General features: G+C 43.5%; 1 long non-coding RNA gene across 2 annotated transcripts in view; it reads right to left on the bottom strand.

The window, feature by feature from the left end:
- Positions 1-24,365, bottom strand: part of LOC147156294 (uncharacterized) — a 106,566-nt gene that overhangs the window by 76,518 nt on the left and 5,683 nt on the right. The window contains exons 2-3 of one of the 2 annotated variants that reach the window (XR_015091566.1): positions 1,124-1,172; positions 250-302 (exon numbers count right to left, since the gene is read on the bottom strand). This is a non-coding gene — a long non-coding RNA (uncharacterized LOC147156294). Of the gene's footprint in view, positions 1-249; positions 321-1,123; positions 1,173-24,365 lie in introns of both variants that reach the window. The other variant, XR_015091565.1, reaches the window with a different exon arrangement.

Below are 24,365 nucleotides of genomic sequence, written 5' to 3' on the forward strand. Positions count from 1 at the left end.
ACGGAATGACGACGATGATGTCAACGGCTCGGCGATTTATGACCATTTCGTTGAATATGACACACGACCGCGTTGCGAGACTTCCGCAGCGAAAGAAAACAACGGAGCATTTACAGACAAAACTTCAGAGCAAGTGTTTTTAAAAAAATATCAAATAGAAAATCCACGTCGAGCGAAGCCCAACATGCGGTTCAGTATTTTCAAATTGACAGACTGATTTTGGTTGTTAACGTTAAAGAAAAACTCTACCTTTTTGCTGGTTTTCTGCTCCACCTGGTGGTCATTTTGGTGCCAAGGAACTCCTGAAGAGAGTTGAGCAGCTACATTTAGACAAAAGTTGTTATTTGACACCATCTCAGCTAATTTAAGTACAGTATAAACAATTTTTTTTTTTTTACATCAATTACTGTCGGACATTTATTGTTGGTTAGCAGGAAAGGGACAGACACAAATAGTGTTCCAATTATAATCGACATAAAAAAAAAACCAGCAAGAATAGTAGATTTGCAAAATGTGAATAGTTTGTGGTGTATTTTTGTTTTTAAATACCATTTCGACATGCACTAACCAACATGGCTGCCTACAGAGACGAACTATTACAAAATCAGTCCGTCTTGCTAACTATTCTTAGCCACTTTTCTGACCTCTCTTGCAACAATAATATATATATTTTTTTTTAAAGCAAATATGCCAAATATGACGTTTGCAGCATCTATCAAGAGAAAAGATGTCGCGTTCTCATTTTTTTGTAACAGACAACAAATCCCTCCATAGGATCATTGATCCGTCCAACAAAAATGCTCAAATTTGTGCCGATTGTCGGTACGGGTGCAAAAATGAACGCTTTGACAACCGCATCATCATATATTTTTTTTCCCATAAATGTCCTCAGAGGACTTTAGAAAAACTCAAATGGCTTCTGATAGGACGCAGCTTGCCTGAATTCAACTAAAGTCATACGAGCGGTTGTTGTGATTATTGCTCACATTCGGTACAACAGCGCGCTAGAGACCCCCCCCCCCCGCCCCGCCCCCCACCACCACAAAAAAACAAAAAAAAAACAAAACGAGTCACGGGTGATGTTTCATTTTGCTCAGTCGTGATTCCCGTCAGCTGCTCTTACCGTCATTTCGTGTCCACGTTTGATGTGATGATTTGTTGTTGTCCTCCAGCTGCAAAAGAAGCACACAAGAAAGTGGCAACAACAATTGTTAGAGATGCATTATGGGAAAAAAAATATATCCATTTTTCTCATGGAAGGGATTGAAATGAGTTTGTTGTAAACGAGATAACATTGAAAAATGTATGCAGTGGTTAAGAAGTTGTATTTGCTCGCCGCCATTTTAAGGTTGACCTAAAATTTAACATCGATTGAGAGCAAAACATTTCCCGTCATGATTATTAAAAGCCAAATCAAATGTTCAGCGCTAAAATAATATTTTTCAAATTGAGTGTTTACAGACTAAATTACTGCTTGTTTGAAACGTTTCAAATGTTACTGAAATTGTTCAAAGCGAAAGATGATGTATTAAGCGCTGTACATTTTCATTCCGGTTTGACTTCAATATTGGACTTTATCGGATGCGTTTAAGCTTTCTTGGTCATTTGAGTCGAAAATAGTTTCCAATGTGCGAGAGACCCGAGCCGGCGTTGGCCGGTCCTGCGGCGGAAGACATTTTCAAACACCTTGTGCCAAACATGGCTTCCCTGACCGCCGTCAAACGTATTAATGAGCCAATCAACGCCCCCCCCCCCCCCCCCGCTTACATCGACTTCCTGCTCTCGAGGCTTGGATTTAAAGGCCCAAAAGGTCCAACTGGAAATCTCAACAAGATTGCATTATCCATCGGGCCGCAGAGCACTCGAGCTCATTTATGCACACTTGCAAGGACGATTGAGAGCCAAAATTTCCACAATAACTCAAATTCCAAATTTATTATTATATATTTAAATTTTGCATTGGAAAGTTTAATGTCAAACACATGAAATAAAACGATCGCGTCGATTGCAATCTCATCTCATGAAAACCTTAGCTTAGCTTAATGCTAACATATAATGTGAAATGTCATCGATGGGTTTCGGGAAATTAGCATAGATGCTACGCTTGTGCGACTGTAACGCAACACATGGATCAGCAAAACGTACGGCGAGAGAAACAGCTGCTCCGTGAAAAGGACGACGAGTGAAAACGAGCCAAACGAGCTCCACGTAAAAACTCGGCTTTTACGCCATCGGGATCAAATATGAAATATCCACCGATCCGATCTGTGGCGAGTCTGAAAAATCGTCCAAAAACGCGCAACCAACGTACGGCAGATATGCAAGCGGAATGGACGATTGTGATGACGACGATTGAGGCTTGGGATTGCCTTCAGATGACACAAGATGGCGTCAAATGACTTTTTCTCCATTCGATAAGGACGGTGACATCATAGCTCAAATGAAGCGAGCAGAGATTGACCCGTATGTTTTTTTCAGGACACTGATAACCGATATCGTTACAAATTTCACAAAAAGTGAAAATATTGGCATCAAAATTTGAAAAAATACAAGCTCCAGCTCTTAATTATTTATTTTAATTTTCTTTTTTTTGTAATTTTTGAAGGTTTGTAAAATATTGGAGTTAAAAAAAAAAATCTTAGTCAATAGACATCCTTTGTTTTAAAATCTAGCAAAAAGTTCTCCCAGTTTTATGTTAATAAAAATGTAAACAATTGTAGAATTCCAAAACATATGAGCTATTACATTTTTTACTTAACTTCGTTTTAATTTCAAACTAAAACATTCGGTCAAGAGAGTTCCGAGGGTCAGCAGCATTTCTGAAAATTTAAAAATGTAAAAAAAACATTTTTTTTTAAAAATTAGTTCCCTGAAGTTAACACTTTTTTAAATGGATCTATTATCGGCCATATGATTCTTCAAAATGGCCGATGCCGATTTTCGTCAAAATGCTGAATATCGGTGGCGATCATCGGCCTATCCCGGGAAGCTCGTCCCCGACATTGCTGCTCGGCCACAAGATGGCGCCAAAGCAACCAAAAAACAAGTGACTCGTCGGTAAATGAAATGAAAAATGATCAAACGGGCCAATTCGCAAACGGCAAAGGACGAACATGCGAGATTTCGTTGTATCCTGCGCACTCGCAATGCGCCGAGGCGGTCGTCCGATGAGGACATGGCAGCAGACGAGTTCCCGTGTCGGCAGTTTGTCAACGCACAAAAAGCAAGAAAGCACGTCCCACGAGTTCAACGGCGGCCTCTCGTCTTTCAACACGCCGCCGACAACGGCACATTTGTGATGGCCGTCATAAACGGAAAACTTTGTTTTTTTTGGTGCCTTCAAAAACATCTTGCTCACAGTTTGTCGACTGCCACTTGCGTGTGATTAATGACCGCCAGGCCTTTTGTGTGTGCGTGCGTGCGTGCGTGCGTGCGTGCGTCTAATTAACTGCAGGCTGACTGAAGAGCTACGAAAGCCGCCGCCTCCGATAACCTCGTCTTTCCTCCCTCCCTCCTTCGCCCCCCCCCCCCCCCCCCCCCTGCTTGGCGGTGGCATGTGGAAGCGCTTACTGACAAATTTGCGAGAGGCCGAGCTACATTGACTAAGACGAATGGTCGCTGAGAACAGTAAACAGCCTCTAATTTCAGCGTGTTTAAATGTATGACATGCTGGCACCGTGCCCCCCCCCCCCCCCCGCTGTTCGTGCTCTCGTCGGGGGAAATGTGGCCAAACTACCCACCCCCCCCCCCCCCGCCCCAACACACAACCGCTCCACCCACGCTAAAAATGACACTCACCATCTTGGCAAACATGCTCGCTGCCTTTTAAGGTTGGCGATGCAGTCATGACAAATACAGCAATGATAGGTCGCAGTTTTTTAAAGGATCGTTTGACGGGTTTTTACAAGTGGACAAACTTACTTTTTATGGGTGCTTGCAGTTAGCTTAATGAATATTTGACACTCATTAGAAATTGGGTGGGGAAGTAAATAAGTGGGGCTTTTTTTTTTTTGCCAAAACGTACAATACTGTGGAGTTGTATTTTATTTATCTTATTAACTCATTGACTGGCAGCCATTTTGACTGAAGCAACCCCCTTCACTCCCGGCTGTTTTACTGGATTTTAAATGATTTTGCAGCAATTAGCATTAGAATTTGCTAAGTTTCATTATTATTTACAAACCCAGTTGAAAACGCTGCCAAAAAGAGCGTTTTTTTGCAACATGGTTCTGGTTGATCTCTTATACTCTGCTGCCACCTGCTGGCCGCTTTTGTAATAACTATCATTGCTTTCAGCCACCTCTTCATGTCAGAAGCTGCATACTCTAGCATAAAAAAAACATGTTTAAAAAACGTATAAAGCTGTCTTTGGGAGCATGGTAATATTTAAAATAGAACGTTTTTATACGTTTTTGGGAGCAAAAGAGTTCATAAATGAAAAGTTACATTTTGTGGTTGTTTTTGGGCCGCTGGAAGAGTTTTAAAGATGAAGATGAGTCGCATGCCTTCCCGCTAACAATAAACTGATGAACTTAAATTGATGCCATTTTAAGGCAGACACAAAACTGTCCGACTTCCTCATGAGGTTTGCCCCCCCCCCCCCCATCCCAAAAACAAATCTCAACCGGCTCACTTCATCACGTTACCGTCAAACTGCAATTGTGGCAGTTTTAGTGTGCGAATTACGGCGCTGAGCGATGAGAGGAATTAAGCTGTGGACGCGATTTTATTTCTTGCCGCTGAAAGAAGAAGAAAAAGAAGAAGAAGAAGGAAAAAACCATCGCCAGGGCAGTGAGTGATGGAAAGTACGAGCCGGGAACACGACAAAGTAAGTGTCGTTAACACGGCTGCAAATGAAAAATGCGTGTCGCATTAAATGCACGACGCCAGCTGGCACAACATTTCAGGCCATGGTCAAAAATGGCGGTCGACGAGCGCGCGCTAACGCGGCGGAAGGGCTGCACGTTTCAAGTCCGCCATCTGCTTCAATGGCCGGCGTCAATTACGGCTCGTCATTAGGCTTGAAGAGCGGAGAAAAACATCTGTAACATGTGGCGTGTCATTTTTCCTTCGTGACAAATTGACTTCTTTTTTTTTTTTTTGCAAGATTCAAAAACACAATTCATCTTGAAAAGGAACTGATATTCCCTCACATCTTACTTTTGCGCACTTTTTTTTTTTCACAACTGCGGCATATAAAGAATCCTTGCATGGTTGAGTTTTAATTTTTTTATTTTATTGCCATCTTTTGGCATCGACACTCGTGTCGAATATTAGAACACTTTTTTTGGAGACTTGGTAACGACTTGCAGATTTCTGCTCTCGTCAGACAGTTGATGTTTGTTCACATCAGATTTGATGTTAAAGAAATACTTTGAATAGTAGGAAACTGATTAAATTATTTTTTGTTATGTTTTGGGTAGGTCATTGTGTTATTATGGCCCCTGATGATGATGATGATGATGATGATGATGTCATGCTGTCGTCCTAGAATTCGTCACTCTTCGGTCCAGGATTCAGGTTCTGTATTTGCGACTCTTATTTTGCCATATAGGCCTTTATTCTGTCATATTGAATTCTTTGCCCGAGCTGGAGTTACTGACTGAGTCATATTTTGTATAAATGTACATAAATAAATAAATATATATATATATATATATATATATATATATATATATATAAATAAAAAAAAATTATATATAATAAATACAAAAAAAGAATAATAGTAATAATAAATAAATGCAAATGTGCTGCAGAAGTAGCAAAAATAACATTTAGTTACAATACAAATTAATTTGATTGGCCAATATCGGCCTATTTTTTTGCCCTTGTGTCCATACTACGAAACTACAAGTTATTTTCGCATCCAATTGACCTCCGTGGCATTTGAGCACATTTGACATATCGTCCGTGAGATCGCGAATCCTCAAATTTGACATCATTCAAAGGCTACACATTCTTGATGTTTTTTTTTTTTTTACCTTCTACGAAAGACGTGACGATGAAAACGCCGACGCCAGGTGGTCCGAACGACAACATCTCTAGCGCCCTCTTGCACCCAATGACATAAAGCAAGAAGGTTTCCCCAGCTGGCGAGGATACAAAATGGACGCTTTCCTCCTTTTTATAGCGAAGCTGTCTGTCGGGGGGGGGGGGGGGGGGGGGGGGGGGGCACACGGATGACCCGGGGGTCTTTCGAGTGATGGCGTTGGTGTCGCCCACAGAGAAATAGACACGGCAGAAGCGGCAATAATGAGAACATTAAACATTGCGGCCACCTGACGGCCCGACACAAAATAACGGGCCTCGCATCCATCATGCGCGCGCGCGCACACACACGCGCGACCTTGACAATTTGTCCCACCTGATAACATCTGTGACTCCGCTTCAACATTACACACTCTTTATTTTACGCACGCACACACAAAATGCTCCCCATGTCAAGTTGAACCCGGGGCGGGAATATCCTCATAATTGTCCGGACCGAATTATGAGCGACAAATCTTTTCAAATCGCATTCACAGCCCGTCTGACATTAACGGACGGATCGTCAACTTTTATCGACGTTTCAGAGAGAAAAAAAAGTGCAAATTTGTTGATTTGGCTTCACCCGCTTATGGACAAATACATTCGCTATAAATAGTTTGGACTGGCCCATTAAAAATTCACGCACAATTGGTGTCTTGAGATGAGAGTTAAACTTGTTCCATGGCCACACACTTAACTCAAAACACCCTTTCCGCATTGAAATGCAATTCATCTGTTCAAGCGTCAAACATTTTGTTAATGTGTTCTGCTAACGAGGGGAAAAAAGCACTATTATATTTTTCATTAAAAAAACTTACATGATTAAATAAAATGTAAAGACTTTTTTGTTGCTTCGATCAAATGGACATTGTACTGGTCGTTTCCCAATCAAACCCCAAAAACATGTAAACACGTTTTTTCTTTTTATGCTAGAGCATACAGAAGGCTTTGATGCCGCTTCTGACCTGAAGAGGTCGCTTAAAGCAACGGTAGCTATTACAAAAAAAACGGCCAGCAGGTGGCAAGAGAGTATAAGAGATCAGTCAGGCCCATGCAGCACCAAGCTTTTTTTTTTTTTTTAACAGATTTGTGAATAATGATGACACTTAGCTATATTCTAATGCTAATTGCTGCTCTCACCTTTCTTTTGGTCGGTTCCATGTTTTGACAGCAAAAGAACACAATATTGTGTGGGCCTCGCAAAATCGGTCCAAATCCATTAAAACAATGGTAGCTATTAACAAAAACGGCCAGCAGATGGCAGCAGAGTATAAGAGATCAACCAGGGCCATGTTGAAAAAAGTTAGTTTCCCCAGTTTTAAACAGATTTGTGAATAATGATTAAACTTAGCTATATGCTAATGCTAATTGTTGCAAAACGGAAACAGATAGAAACATACTTTTTTTTTTCCTGATGAAAGAAAATATTTTAATCTTTCTTATGGTTAGGTTTCATGTTTTTATAGCAATAGAACACAATATTCTGTGGGCCTTGCAAAATCCAGTAAAACCGGCGGCAGCGAAGGGGGTTGCTTCAGTGAAAATGGCTGCCAGTCAATGAGTTAAGTGTTAGCATTAGCATGACGCTAGCTGACTTAAGGCAAGGCAGCTTTGCTTGCATTCGGCTAAAGTAAGCGCAGTCGCTGTTTGAAAGGCGCATTGCGCAATTCTCTTTGTTTTACGCTTAGACGTGAACGCGGCTCGTTTTGAAGACTTTTTTCGCTCATCGGACAAAACTTGTGCTCGTTGTAATGCGAGTTGAGCGACTTTGAGTCCGAGCATCCGAAGGCAGCGCTATTTCGGATGGCTTGAGAAAAGGTCGTCAGATTTCAGCGCGAAAGAGCGACATTCCGGTTATCTTTAGCGCCGTCAAGTGTCAAAACGGGTCCAATTGGATCCGAGGGGTTAAATAAAAGCCAAAGCCATCTTATTGTAATCCCATAATTGTGATGGATGGAGACGGTTTCAACACGCATGACAGATCGGGAATCGCTTGGCGAGCTCTCGGCCAAGCGATGACTCGGACCCTCTTCTCGTTTCTTGGCCGCGCGCGCGCGCACGTACGCAACTTCAATTATTTCGCTGGCTGCCTGAGAAGACGTTGCGGCCGGCGAACGAGCGCCAGGACGCGTCCGAGGCGCGTTTACGGCTCTGCCTCCTCAAACGCGCCTTTTAATGACGCCCCGCGGGCATTTGGAGGCGATATAAATACGCGCACGCCAGCCAAGACTTTCGGCGCAACGCGAGGCGCGGATCAAACATAAAAACCAGAATAGCGCTTTTAATGGCGCTCTAACAAGGTTACTTATCTCGCGTCTATATGTGTGTAAACATGAGCTAAATGTCAAGTCGGCTCGTAAAGAGCCTCGTAAATTTGTCTGGCCGGTGGCTCCGTGTCGTTAGGGTTATGACGAGCGTAAATAACAAGCCGGTTCGGGTTTTCGGTGCTCGTCGCTCTTTTGGCCCCGCGTGTTTATCAGGCGAGAAATGAGCCGTGCGTGATGACGTTTCCCATCCAAAGAGAAGCAGAAAAACGTCCGGCGTGCGATTGGACCAGAGGAACAACCCCCTCCCCTGCCCTGCCCTCCCCTCCCCTCCCCTCCCCTCCCCTCCCCTCCCCTCCCCTCCCCTCCCCTCCCCTCCCCTGCCCTCCACTCCCCTCCCCTCCCCTCCCTGAAACCGATGACACGGAGAGCGCTCGTGACGGTTTACAAAAAGTACCTCAATTGTTGTGGCGGCGTTCCAAGCCCCGAGGATGATGAACGACGCTCTGCTAACCCTGCGGGACTGCAGACCCAAACCAGGACGGAGCTAATAGCCGTGCGAAATACTTTGGCATGAGCGGAAAGAAAAGTGGAGGCGGTGCCGCCCGCCCGCCAACCGCCGCCAAAAAGAGGCCCGGTTTGCTAGCGCCTCAACTCCCACTCGGAGTTCACTCGCCGTTCGTAAGACAAAGTGCACTTGACCAGCGGTTCTCAAAATCTTCACACAAACAAATGACTTGGCTCGAAAACCAACGTGAAAATGCTACATAGCGTTAGCCTACGTTTTTCTTGTCGCAAGAATCAAATCTCAAATCTTCCCACAAATCCGTTCCATCAAAATAAGAAAAAAAAATTTTTTGTCATGTGCTTTCCAATGCCGGACTTTCGGCTTCAACGCAATGGACATTGCGCTGCTCCTTGTGGCGTGCGTTCCCTGGCCGCCGGCAGGCAGTAAAATGCAGAACATGCGAAAAGACAAATAATCAGCCCTCAATAAGCCAAAGTAACATTCGTCGGTCTTGGCGAAGGAAATACCCGTCAATTAAAGCGTTACAGCACAGATGCTATTCGTTAGCTCGTCTATGACATTTCCTATTATGGGTTAGCATTGAGCTAGCAGGCATAACAGCTAGGCTATGTGGTTGTTATAAATAGACACGTTACACTCGTTTTCGTTTTATATTTAGTTTGACAGCGACTTTCAACTCGGCGTAGTATTTAACAGCTTCATTTTTTTTTTCTTTTAAAGCTTTGTTTACCAAACTCAGATCACTCAAATTTCAAGGGACCACCGTGCTTAATGGTAAATAGTGATTCCATTTAAATGTATCACCATTAACCTACAAAGCCAAAGACATTTTGAACCCTCTATTTCATGAGTATAATATGTTTTTTTCCCATTATAACCCTGATGTATAGGATCTGACACGCGATGCACAGATAATCCACTAGATGGCAGTATCACCCATCTGGCGGCTTTTCCAGCGACTAGAAAAATTGCCCCAATTGAGAAAGCAGAGATGCTATACTTATTAATAGTAGGAAATGTTCTTGATGATTTTGGGAAATATGTCTTTTAATTAATATATTTTTGACAGTTATAAATGTACGAATTCAAAACACTGTGACCGAATGTATCAAATATGACACAAATCAAAGGTAATATGTGGAAAAAAAATTGTTGAAAAGGACCAATAAATATTTACAAAGAACCAGAATTTTTTTATATATTTCATGGTTCATGCTTTGTGGGGTTAAAAGTCAAATTAAAAAAATTATCTATAAGTCTTTTAAAAAAACCTTTTAAATGGCGTAGCACACTTTTGACAACGAGTGCAATAGCGCGAGTGAGGGATTTTGTTTTTCTAGCAGGAAATGAAAAGCAGATGTGCACAACAAACGCGGCTTTGCACGGGACACTCAAACCCGAGCGCAAACGGGCGAAGACGTTGGCCCGCGCCGGAGGCCGTTACGGAGCCGCGCATTATTCATTTGCATCTGGCGGGCCCGCCTGAAAAAGGCTTTTTTTTCCCACCCACGCAGGTGCAAAGCCGTCGTCCATCTTCGCTCCGGTAATTATTCTGCAACGTCAAACGACCCAGATGCTTTTTTACTTTTAGCATTTCCTCCTTCGACCAGATCAGAAGCGGCGGATTCAGGATTTTTGCACAAGACGAGATTGCATTTCGATGGGTTTTTAACAGTGTGAAGTGTTGTGAATAACAATTGCTACTTTCCTATTCATCACGAACACGGCGCCTTAAGCACAAATTGACTTTGTCGCTTATGCTTGAGCATTTTTATTCGAAAATTCTGACAAGGGAAAACATTTAGTCCCAACTCGGATGATTTGCCACAAATTGCCAATAAACGTGCTCACTTTCCGCGAGGTAAACGTCGGCGAGGAAAGCGATCGCCGCGTCTCGCCGGCGACTTTATAAGAGACGCGTTATCCGCAATCTATTCCGCGTGACTAATGACGATGGCCGGCCGCCAGACGGATTTAATTACGCGCCGCGCTCGGCTTATTAAATGGCGGTAAATGTTTGCTCGTAAGTGTAAAGAGCGACGCCATTAGCGGCTTGAGGCAACAACGAGGAGGCGTTGTGGCGAACGTGGGAAAAAGTAGGCGGCGATTGCGCCCGTACATGTTTTACGTAAAGAGAGCGTGCGTTAAGCACGTGTCGCCGTTGTGCGAAAGGACGACCGTTGACGAAGTCAATGGTCACTGATGGTCAACTCGAGTGCAGGTCTTCGTTGTCTGTCGATTAATGAATCATTTTGCCATCAAATTCCTTGCTCAGCCTTGTAAAGCAAAAAAATATATATTAATGTCATTTTTTTTGTTTCCTGGCGAAAGAAAAGTAGCTGCTTTCTTACTGTATCTTTGCTTTTTGATATTGTCACAGAACATTCTGCGGGTTCTTGAAAGATGTAAAAAACGACTCGCAATATGAGAACTCCGCTTCGAAAAATGGCAATGACTTCCCGCTAAACTCCTCCCCCTGATTTCAACATGGTTGCTCCGCCCCCAAGATTGCGACAAATCAACATTTTTTTATATTCAATGTGGTTTTGGCCTGACCACAAAAACAGCGAGTGGGGAGTTTTGCAACAAATAAATAAATAAAAAAAATATTTGAGTGAGTAAGCAAATTTATAAATGCTGAACTATTAATATGCAGAAGTTTAAATGTATTTTAAAAAAAAAAAGCTCGTAAAAAAAAACCCATAAAAAATAAATTACAATTGGGGACACTTGTAAAAATGAAAGCACCCCCAATAAGTCAGCAACCGTTGCCATTACGTCCCGTGACTCAAATCCAGAACCATCGGACCGTTCATGTTGGATTTCTTACTTACTCGACTCTTTTAGTGAAGAACGTTTATTGGTGCAAGCACGCTGGGATCTTCTATTGCCGTCGGTTTGCCATCATTCAAAAAGTTCAAAGGAGTCATGACTTCTTCTTTTTTTTTTTAATGCACAAAACGTCCTCCATTCAAGCATCCGCGACGCCCCGAGTTATCATCCATCATGGCGAGATTTTTGCGGCACATCAAACGCAGCCGGGAAAAAAATTGACAGCGAATACTCGGGAGCAAAAAACTCGAGTTGCGCGGTTGAGTTTTTAATCATTTCTGAGAATCGGGACATTTTGGATCCTTTTTTTTATTTTGAAGGATCTCGGATTTATTGCGGTTGGCTCACAAGGCTCGAGTCATTTCTCTCTTTAAAAACGGAACATCTCGGTGTCGTTTTCAAAAGCAAACGTGCACCGCTGAGTGGGTGAGAAATTGAAATTGGAACGCCGTTTGGAATAAATGCACATCAAATTCATTTTACTCGACAAAGTACAATTTTCCCCCCTCACAGTAATTACATTTGGACTTTTTATGCGAGTTCTGCTCATAGCTCGAATCATCTTTCACGACTCAAGTCAATGGAAATGCCAATAATCCGTTCCAGACTTCCTCCCCCCCCAGAAAATGGGGAATCATTTTTTAATAAGACAAATCAGACTCTATAATATTGTACTTTACATACAGCATAAAGAATAAGTAAGTGTTGTAAATTGCTGTTCAGCACACCCGAATTTTCCGATTTCTCCCCTCAATATTTTTGCAAAAAAATAAAAAATTTGTTGCCAATTTCTCCCAAATTTTCCATAAAAAATGCATCGTGAATGTTCAGCGGTTTTTGACCAAAAATATTGGCGGGTCGGCCGGTCTCGAATAGACATAGATGCTATCTGTTAGCCCGCCAATGGTGTTTTGCATTGTGTGCTAGCATGAAGCTAAACAGATGTTGCTTTGTTGTGCAGCGAGTCACGCAGCACTCTTATCTCAAACAACGGCTCGTCTCTCAAGGGAGCCACTTGAACTTTACGTCGCAAGCAGGGACGAGCGCCGCGTCCTCACAAGGGTGCGAGACACGAGAAGTGAAAATGATGAGCGTAATATAATTATTAAAAATGGAGCGTGTAGTTTGAATGTCAGTTCAGTCGTGATTGAAATCCAGGATTCTCAATCCGTGGTCAACGGGTTCCGTTTTCACCGCATTGGAACTTTCTGTCGAGGCTTCATCAAGCTCAGTCAACCATCAAGCAGTGCGTCGCCATCTTTGTGGCGAGTGAAACGGGGCACCGGCCCGATTAAAGCGTAACCCGTCCGCCGCTGATTTATTGCGACAGCGGCAACTCCCGGGCAGAAAGCCACGTCGTCAGGTGCTCGGACTTGCGCAGGCGGCGGATACTCGATAGGCCGAGAGGGTCCTTGTGAGAAAATCCCCAGCGACGCCGCTGAGAAGACTCAAAATGATGATTGCTGAACACGCTTGCTACAAATTCACTTCAACCGAAACAGGCTGCTCTTGTTGGGCTTGAAAAATCCCAGATGGGCTTCTTTTTTTTTTCCATGCGTGTTTACCCCTGATAAGGAATTTATGGTTTACGATGCGTTCTACGAGATTAATCAAAAAGTCAGTGAGTGTGAAATGACACACTGGAACTAGTATTCCAGATTTACTTATTTTTTTGTAGTTGACACTACAGCCTGACTAATATGGATTTTTTTTAAGCTAATGCCGATTTTGGGCAGAAAAAAAATAACGATTACCGCTTAATTGGCTGATTAATAAAAAAAATATAGATATATAATGCATAAAATAACTAACGCGTCAAATTGTCGATTGTTAGCAAACAGCTAGCATACAATTAAACGCTATTCAGAATTTGAAAAGCCGTGCGTAATTCACGCCCACCTTGTAATTTCCTGTAAATGCCACAAGATGGCAGCAAAGCATTTTAAATTTGTTCATTATTATAATTTATTATTATATAATTTTGATATTATTTATTATTTGTCACTAGATGGTGCCAAAAATATATATTATTTTATTTAATTTTTTTAATTTAATTAAATTTTTATATATTATTATTTTAATACACGTCAAATGAATTTTTCAGAGAATAACAGAAGTTAGAGTCCCGTAAAGTAAAAAAAAGAAAGAAAAAAAAAGAACTAAATTTGTGTAAAAATGTAAAATAGTGCCTTGGCTTAGTTACCATCGTGCTATCCATTGCAATTACGATGTCTCTTCGTAGGTCTCAGACCTCCCCCAAGGCAACGACAAACAATTCTAATTTGAAAATGTAAACCAAAGTGAAGAAACCAATTTGCGAATGTATTTCCACAGAACAGCAGAACAGGGGCCATCTGTCCGAGAGACCGCCTGCTCCGGAGGGGTTCTGGTGCTGCTGAATACGGGCCTTGTGGATCCGGGTTTGGATCTCGGGGGTCTTGTGAGCGCCGAGTACGCTCGCAGACCAGCGCTTTCGTCAAGAAATTGAGCAGGATCCCGTTTTGGATATTCACCGCACAGTTGCTGAGCATTCACTCAATCAACAAGCAACTCGTGTGTGCGCGTGTGTGTGCGTGCGCGCGCGCTTCTCCCGAAATACGTCCATAAAATAAATGAAAAGAGAGGCGAGTGTGGTATCACCTGAACGCAGGCGTCATTCAGGATAAACGGATGATGGGCTGAATGACTCAATAAAAGTGTTAAGCGGGCAGCCGGCGCTGGCCGAGGTGATCAATCGCTCGCCTTCTCACGTTTGGATTTATTTTCTCTTTTATTTCTCCTTTAATGAGCGGCCGGCCGCGAACGGCGACTCGCCGGAGAGCCGCGTCGGCCGCGTTTCCAGATTAGCGGTTGACTAATGAGGATTCAAAATGGCCGTTATCTCCGTGAATGTCTTTTTATTTGAAAAGTCAATATTGGCCGAGCGTGCGAGGAATTTCCCAGCGCCGCCCATCCATTAACGGCGTTAGCGGAAGATGAAGCCGTCTCGCCATTTTGAGCGAGCGCTTACATTTGTATTTATTACATTTGCGCATTATTTTCACACTTTGCGTCTCCATTTCGATGAATCAAAAAGGACGCGGGCAGAAAGCAGTCATCTATTTTCCAAGACGGCGGATCGATGCGTTGCGACGGCGGGGATGAATGAAGCAATAGTCGACATGTTGCCGTTCCCAAAAAGGAGTCCGGCGAGCTCCGGTACATTTCTGGTGCGAGGCCCAGCAGGAGCCATCGCTCAATTTAATGAAAGAGCCCGGCGCCGTAATGACCCCGCTGATTCATATATTTGTAAAGGAAATCAATCCTGCATCACTTATGCGCGGAAACACGATCCTCAGCATCCTTAAATCTCGGCGCCGGGTAATAAACGGTAAACTATAGCTTACATTAAAGTGCGACGTGTCGTTGGCGCGCGGCACAAGACAGATGCGGTTCATTAGACGGCTGAAAACAGACATTGACTTGCAAGAACGTGCTCGCAAGAGAGACAATGCAAAAAAAAGGCCCGGGGCCCGAGGCGGCGCCTTTTCCACCGCACCGTTGTTTTTCTCCGTCCGTCCATGATTTAACGCGGCGGCGCGCGGCGGCGCGCGGCTCCACGGCACCCGCGAGAGGACTTGATTTTCATGTTTGCCAATCTTCTTTTATACCAGCCCGCGCTGACCGTAAATATTCTTTTTATGCCTCCCGGAGAAATGCTTAAAGAAGCAGTTTCTCGCCGTCCTGTACGGTAATATTGTTGATGGATGGCGGCGGATTTTTTGGACGACGCCCAGGAGACTTTCGCCATCCAGGATTTGATTGGGAGTTTTTACGTTTGAGCACAAATTCGCAGCAGGCCGCGTCGATGTGTGCGTGTTGGATTCCTCCGCCGTCTTTTTTTGTTCCCGCCGAGCCGCTGGAATCGCGTCGGCCTTTTCTCACGTCCGTTTAGTACAAATGGCTGCAAAAAAAAAAAAAGGGTTGTTTTTGTTAGGGCACACGTGCTATTAATCTCCGCCATTGTTGTTCACACAAATACGATTCAAATCCATCGATTCCGATCCTCCTTGAATTGCAAATGGACGCCTTCTTAAAAAAAATCGTTGAAGTCATTTTCCCCCATTTTTTAGGAAACACCCAAATTTAACCATTTGCATCATGATGAAATGATTTAGGAAAATCATTTTAAAGGGGTGATAAAATTGGAGGTCAAATAAAATATACATTTTGTACACGACATATTTTTAAAATAGCCATCATAAAAAAAAAAATTCTGCCATAAATCATAATCTGCCCTAGAATTTGCAAATGGAAGAATTGAAAAATTTGGGGGGTACACTGTAGGGATGGAACGATAACGGCTGGATCACCATATTAAAATTGCCAAACTATCATCGTCGTCACGTCGCGATATTAAGAGCAGCACATCTGTTCAAAAGGAGAGGTTGTTTTCCATTTGTGCAGTTTTAGCACCCTCTGGTGGTTAGTTTATTGCTGCAGTTTCATTTGAATTTGGAATGTTTTGGCGCTTATCGCGCAATAGAAATCATTCATACCGGCAAATATTTTTCAACATCTCCGCCCCCCCCCAAAAAAAATTATTTTTTGCCCGCTTCAGCCCAACACAACATTGTGAACTACATAGACCATGATGCTTTGCAGCGATGAGCCATTTGGAGCACGACAATGACATGACCAAGCCGATTTCTTTGAAACTGTTGTCATTATGTACAAAAAAACACAACGTTGTGCTTTTATTTCCCCAATATGATTTTTTTTTTTCCCCCCCCTCACGCTATGACAATACATACTCACCCGATGAGCAGATTTATTTTGAGGACGCCAACTCTTGCTTCTAAATGCGGTGGGTGTTAATGGGGAGAGTGCGGTGAAAATAGATGGCGATTTCAAGGCGTTCAGCACGTGTTTAGTTACAGTCAATCGCGTCTTAGCACCTGCCTAGCAAGACTTGACAGATTGGGGGGGGGGGGGGGGGGGGGGGTCTATCCGAAAGATGAAATAACCCCCTCAACCAAAATAAAAGCCATCTGGCTATACATAGGCATCAGCCTTTAGCTTTTTTCCGGCGCTCGGCAGTTGTGAAGCGTCATAAATACCTTTCACGCACGCACATGACCCGGGGCAGGACAACAAAGAAAGAATTTGTGTCACTTTCAAGATTAGCTGTTAGCATGCTAACACTCGGTCAGGATTTGGCGCTTGTTTTTTATTCTTTTTTTTTTTTGCTGCTATTTTCACACAAGGACATCGACAGAAATTCTTGGCTCGCTGGTCTGAGAAATTCACGTTTCGGCACCTCACAAGTCTGCTCGCAGAACAAATGAGACTTGATGGTACCGTTGTGCTACTTCCATTCGCCATCCGCCATTTAAACCACTTGTGAGCGAGGTCAAACCCTTCAGAATAAAACATGTTTAAAGTGGGTGGTGCAATAAGGTCAAATAAAGGTCAAGGGGGTGTGAAAGCAGAAAAAAAAAAAAAGAGTTCTGGCGGGGTTATGAAAGGTCAAGATAAAGGCAACAAAGAGTGTTGGACTATTTTAACGCGCGGTGGGATCAAATGCATTAATTGCCGTCGCCACGTCGGTCCAACACGGCGACACGATGAACGTCCGTCAACACTCCAACAAGTGAACAGCTGAGAACGAGACCCGGCGGGGCGAAAAAAATGGCATGCGGACGACAGCGGGGGAACAAAAAGCGACACCACACGCAACGCACGAGACCACAAATGTCGCTTTTAGAGCTGAAGCAGACGTCGGTCAAGTGATGTGACCTTTTGCAGGTTTTCTTTGTTGGTCATTTATTCATCTTTTCTTTTATTAAAATGATCTTATCCCCTTTGAAATGAAGTCAGAAAAATATCACTCTTTTAAAATTGTAAGAAAAACTCAATACTGCGATGACATCATAAAATAGAACAGAGATGTCGCGATTCGTCGTTACCCGAGCAACTGTGATGTCATCGGCAGTCGGCAGCAAGTGGCAAAATGGCCGACCGCTGGCTGAGATGTTTACAAATGTGCTGCCGTATTTATAACCACAACACCGTGTTTCGATTAGTGGGGGCGCAGAGATCGATAAAGACAATGGAATCGAACGTCCGCACGGGGCGGCCATCTTGCCAGTCACCTCGTTAATAATCCATATAGTTAATACATACCCGTCCAGAATTATAAAAAAAATCGTGTGCAAGTTCGAAGCAAATTATCCGAGTTTACGTTTGTTCAGGTCGCTCGCCTTCGCTCACAGTCGACACAACAGAGCAGACTGGCTGCATGTGGCAAGATGGCCGCCCCCGCGCGGACGTCGGATTCTGCACCGTGAGACATCCAGTCTTTATAGAGATCTCTGAGCCGGGGCCTTTTTAAAGTCGGCTTCCGAAATGAGCCAACCCCGGATTTCCCCTCCAAACCAAAAAATGCCAGCCTTCCCCTGGCGATTGACGTTTCAAACGGCGCTGTTGGGCCGATTCCCGAGCCGAACGTGACAGGCGGGCTCGGGGCCAAGCGAGTGACCGCGTGAGCCGGAACAAACCGGCCCACATGCTTAGCCGGATAAATAGGTTGTAATGCAGCATTTAGAGTCACATTACAGGCCCGCTTTACGCCTTCCCGCTCAATAACAAGATGATTGGCCGCCGCTGGCACGCCGCCTTAGCGGGGACATTGTCGCGCTTGACATTCATCGTAGCTGCGGGGTCGCGAACCCGGAGACGCTGAGCGCGAGTGGCGGCCGTCTCCGAGCGTTTTCTCACGCCGAAAGGAGCCAGTTTACGTTCCGGCGGGCTCAACGCGTCTTTGTTCAAACTGGGACATTTGGACGCTACGAGCGACGCGCGCTCGCCGCGCTCGCCCCCAAACGAGCGACGCTTTAACAAGCAGATTCTCAACGCCTTTATGATATTAAGAGCAGGCCGCAGAAGAAAGACGAATGTCTTCCCGCCGATCAAGTCATGAGTTTTATCTGGAGGAAGCCAAAAAGTGAACAAGGACTCTTTTTTTTTTAATTTTTTTTTTTTATTGACTAACTCGGCCTCGTGGCATCAACTGTACGATATCCATGCAAAAAAAACAACAACAAAAAGTTGAAAGCTGTAATTGAGCACATCGTTAGCCTAATAGCGTGACTGCGAGACTGATTAGAAGAGAACAAATTGAACAAACAACTCGTCCAGCTGCCTCAATGGAAACGTTGCAGATTAACACGACCGACGTTCACACAAAAAGAAAACGCTTTGGTAGCAAGCACGTTGCTATTTTTTTCATTTTGTGCCGGTAAGCAAAGAATGGCTAACGATATAAAAGTTATGGCTGCAAGCTGGTCTGGAATTGGCTTTTAACTCTCCTGCTCTGTTTGATTCTTTGCATCACCAAACGTGTTTCAACAGCAACGTGACCCACGACATGATGAGTCATGAAAAAAAATGAAAAAACGTTTATCTAGAAAAATTAAGTACAATGGCGAGGGACCGGCCGGCCTTCCCCGTGAATAGCGAAAATCCACGTATAACTGCCGCTCATTGAAATGCATGTGAGAGTTGGGGAGATTAAATCCCCTGAAATTCTTTAACAAAAAAAATTAAAAAAAACTGCTGATAAACATTCAATATGCAATTTCTTTAAAAAAAGTTTTTAAAAAAAAAGAAATGGGAAAATTGGGGGAAATATCTTGAAAAATGGTGTTATTTAAAAAATAATATTGGGGGGGGGGGGCAATTTTTTTTATTTTTTTATCCTTTTTTTTCTCCACAATTACAGCTTTAGTCATTAAAAATGTGCTTTTTTCCCATTTTTAAAATATTTTCTGATTTTTTTTAATAAATTCCATCCTCCTACAAAATCTAATGAATTATTTCCATTTTTTCAAACTCCGCACAGCAAGGCTATCGTTTATTAATATGTTGATTATCTTTAGATTAAATTAATTCATCAGATAAATTTTTCGAGGGGGTTAAACAAAGAAAGAAAGAAATATTTTTTCAAAACCAGGACATTATTTCCAATCTACGGCGCACAAACAGATTATGATTCACAAACTGATTTGCAAAATGTGTTCATATTTTTAAAGTGAAGTCGGGTTTGACTCGCAGTACGTCAGGGGGGGTTATAACGATGGAGCAAATATTCAAATAGTGACCTTGAAATGTTTATCCAAACGATGCCAGTAAAGTTTCCATATTTTCCCTTTCAAAGCAAACCAAAAGGTCTCGGCCAGGAGAGAGAAAATCTCCAGCAGCCTTCGCCGAATTGTCTTTTGCCAAAGATTTAGGGCAGCGTGCCGACGTTAAGTAACTGTAAATCCTTATCTTTGACTTTGCGGGAGTTTATGGCACCTTCAACTGCAGTTCCGAGACGGAATGTCCGCACCTTCTGCCCGTTGGGCAATTTATGGCTTTATTACTCTTTGTAGGAAAAGAGAAGAGAAACATAATTGAAAGGAAGGCGGGGCCTGAGACGGAGAGTAGTCATCGCCGCGACGTCTTTATGGCGTGCATTCTTTATGGGGGGAGGAAAGAAGGCGAGATGCAATTTTCTGATGCGTCGGCGAGCGCTTTTTAGCATTAGCCCGGCGCGGAGGTCACCGAGCGGCGAGGAGTCACGAGTTTGCGCTGCTGGCACGCTCATATTTTTTCTGGCCCCCCCAGTGACAAGGAGGCCATTGTTCGCCGGCGATAAGGCTTCAGTGTGCGCAGTAATGGGAATTAAGGAGGGGCATAAGTCTCGATGAAATTGGCTGACAGCAGATCAATAGATGGCGGCCGAGCCTCGGGGGCCATTAGCGAAGAGGAGACCCTTTGTTTGCAACACGCTGGCGAACGCGAATCAACTGTCCGCGCTAAGAATACATTGGGCTCGTAAACGCAAATTGCTTAGGCCTGACCTGTGGGCTTCTTCGGGAAAACGCTCGCGTGTCAACACGAGGTCACGGCGAGCGCCGCGTTTTGCTTGAATGGACATCAGCGGCGACATTTTGTGCCATGGCGCAATCTCTTGCTTCTGCGATGTTTGCCGCGTGGAAACGAGAAGCGTTTGCTGCCACTCGCTCATCATATGTCAAGCGGGTTTTTTGGAACAAAGTTGCAAAATTCAATGACTGGCAGTTCGCTGTAGATGGCGCTGTGGCATCGCTACTCAAGCTGCAGGCTCGTTGGCTTCCATTTACAAAACGGCACAGGTTTTTAGTTTGTTTTAGTAACTTTTAAACAGCAGAGGTTGCAAAAGTGTTCATACTACGGATTCAACTCCTTTATTAAAAAAAATAAATAAAAAATGTGAAATGTACTGAAGTACACAAGTAAAAAAATATATATTAGCAGTCCTCGCTTTGCATCCAAAGTTTAAAAGTTAGGAAAATAGGAAACTATACACGGAGTAGGCAACTGGTGGCTCCCGGGCCGCATGTGGCCCGCAACCTCACTCTGAGTGGCCCATGATTAATTGAAATAAGACATTTAAAAAAATTACAAAATATATTTAATTACCTTTTTTTTTTTTTATCCCCCAAACATACTCCTGGTTCGGCACTCACGGATCCACTATTGCCAATTTTTCCCCCCAATATATATATATTTTTAGATTCTTTTGTGGGGGAGTCAACCCCTATTTTTCATTCAAAATGCATATTGGAGGTTTGTTAGAATTTTTGGATTAAAGGGGTTTCCAGAAAACCTTTTTTTTTTCTGCTCAATCTTCCTTTTGCATTTCAATGGGTGGCGAATATATTTTTACGATTTACAGGCCAGCACATATTTGCAAACTGCATTTTTGTCATACATCTGGCTAGCAAGCGCATAAACCCCGAGTAGCGCTGATGAAAAATCCCCCCCCCCCCCTCCTCTACATCATCGAAATTGCCCATCCGTGAACTATACGGTTTCATAAAAACACGCGTCGTGTTAGAAAACCTCCAGAATTGGTTTTCCGCTTCAAAGTCGTCCCGATGGAGTCGAATGCATTCTGCAGCCTTTACTTGCTTTAACAACTGCAATAATGACGACGACTCACTTGCTTTTAGCCACCAGGAAGCGCCCGATGCCGGCTATTGTCGACAAACATCCTCAAACGTTCATTTCCCAAAGATTGTTTCCCGGAGTTCATTTCTCACCGCAAACCTTCCCGCGTCATTTTGCTGCCGACGGCAGACGTTGTCATTCTCGTTGGTTTGCGCCGACCACGGCAAAGCGAGTCGACTGAAGATGCCCCGCAGCCGAGGGGGTGGAAACGGCATTAGCGCTAATCTTAACGGCGCTCCGAGTGATTAGCCACAACATGTGACAACTGCGATGAAAGACCCCCCCCCCCCCCCCCCCCCTGCTAAGTTGTCGGGGCAAATGCACATTGCGGCCACGGCGTCGAGACCTTCCCCACTTAAATGCGAAGATCATCCGCGCTTGCCTCGCATTATTGCCCAGCGAGCGACGGCGACTTAAGATATTAATTAGTAGATCGCCAGGCGTTTTCACTATTCATAAATTCCAAGCCAACGGGTTGCCATGAATTATAAATTATGTAAAAGGTTGCCATGAATCATTTAAGCTCCCTGCACCGCGCATTACGCAAAACGAGGATCTCAAGCATGTCGCATTTACGCACTCAAGTTATCAAGCGTATTTAGTTGCTAATGGCAGGAAACGTGTCATATTCATTAAGAACTGTCAAAGGCTGTCTTTTGATGTTAGCTTGGTGCGTAAAAAATAATAATTAAATTTTCTGAAAAGAAAATACAAAGAAATTAACTGAGGATGTTTGAAAACATTTACTTGTGGATTTTTGTTATTTGTGGCAATTCAGTCCCTATCCCCGCGAATCATGAAAATCCCATTTGTAATTGCCCATAGGGACCAGAAGATGGCAGCAAAACGTTTTTTTCCGCTATTACAACGACGAGGTTGAAGCTCCTCCTTCATCGAAGCCGTGCTTATAACAAGGAGTCGTCCAGTTACGGCCGGGTTCCGTTCCTACGCTCGCGATGTAACCCGAATTTGGACTTAGGTCGGATTTCACCGTTAAAGTCCATATTTACGTCAAAATACTTTGTAGAGTAATTTTGAAAAAGATATTTGTGCGACCCGGAAGAGCCGGAAGCAATATTTGGTGTTTTTCCGCACGGACATTCATTGCTGACGGACGGCAGAGCGGAGCGAATTCAAACGTAAACACGGAAACCACACAACTTTAAATGACTTAAATGGCGTGATTACCGTGGGAAATTAACAAAAAAGAAGGTAGCTACGGACGAGGCGCGGGTGCCGCTAAGTCGAAACGACGGAACTCGAGGACTCCCTTTTGGATGAACAACGAAAATTGAGTGCAATTGAGTCAGCCTTTGCACATTTCCAGCAATTATCTTGTGGAGTGCATTCAGAAATAATCCTCCAAATTCACTTTAGAGGTCTTTTTTCCTTCTATGAGCTTGCAGTGGCGTTTTATTTTTTTTTGCAACAGAATATTTGTGCACTTTTCTGTTGAATTTGCGTTCAATATGGACAGATGGATTCATCGTGGGCGCAAATTGAAAATGAATAAGATATCAACCGCGCATCACAGCAAAAATGAGTGACACTCAAGAATATGCAGTTGTATGATTTTGCACAGATGTGAATGTACACGAATGCCCCCCCCCCCTCCCGCATTGTCAGGCTGATGCAGTGTCAGGAACAAGGAGTATATTTGCTTTGAAGAGGGCTGTCAAATCAAGCTGTCAGGCGCCACTCTCGGATGGAGTCGTATCGCTCGCTCATCCGTCGCTCAACCGCAGATGGGAGAGCGAGAGAAAGGACCGATACTTACATGACATTTCATTTTCGAGGTGAGGCGAGTGACTGACGGCGCTCGTCACATCCAGGCTTTTAAATAACTTTTGACGCCGCTGCTTTTATAATCAAGATGAGAAGAGAGCATGTGTGGGAGTTAATGGGGATGAAAGTCAGATGCCGCAGACGTCGGGTACAATTGAGCACTCGGAGAGGAAAATCGGCCGCGGGGTTTGCGTACAAATGTGGAGTTGCAACTGACATCTGGGGCCTCATTTTTAGCTAACATCAAACTCCGGGCATGCATTTTGCTTTTTCTTTGGCATGTTGGATATGCCCCATTCAAGTGAAGTGGGAAAATAAATGTAGCGCTTAAGGTACTGTAATGCCCTCACATGTGGGCAAGGAGAGCTATCATCACTCTTATTATGTTTTTATACAATACAGTGTTTTTTGGTTTGTTTGTCTTTACATATGAAGAACGTATATATTTTTTTTCCACGCTTTATGCATAATAGCAATATAAAAGATGAAGTGCAAAAGTGAACCGTGATATATGGCGAGGGACAACTAACTGTATGAGTAAACCACGTTACCAGCTTGGTCACACAACAAATTCAACTCATGCATCGATGTTATATTTTCTTCACACATGCCTAACATTTGCCACAGCAGACTCTCAAAACAGGATTCAGTGAAGGCCGACGCGAGCCAAAGCAGCAAAACGTGACATTTCAAATCAATATTAAAATTGTTCCCACATACCACAACATTCTTCCCCATCCAGTATTTGTTTTGCGTTAACTTTCTGACATGAAATTCAGGACCGCCATTTTAGATAGGACAACACCGCCCTCTTCTGTTTGAGAACTTATACTACAACAACAACAACAAAAACGCCACTTAATATTATAGCTTACATGCAATTTGTTATCATATAAAGTAATATAGCCTAC

Source organism: Leptonotus elevatus, chromosome 20 (assembly GCF_054856555.1).
Source record: "Leptonotus elevatus isolate MCC_2025b chromosome 20, RoL_Lele_1.0, whole genome shotgun sequence".
Lineage (NCBI taxonomy): Eukaryota > Metazoa > Chordata > Actinopteri > Syngnathiformes > Syngnathidae > Leptonotus > Leptonotus elevatus.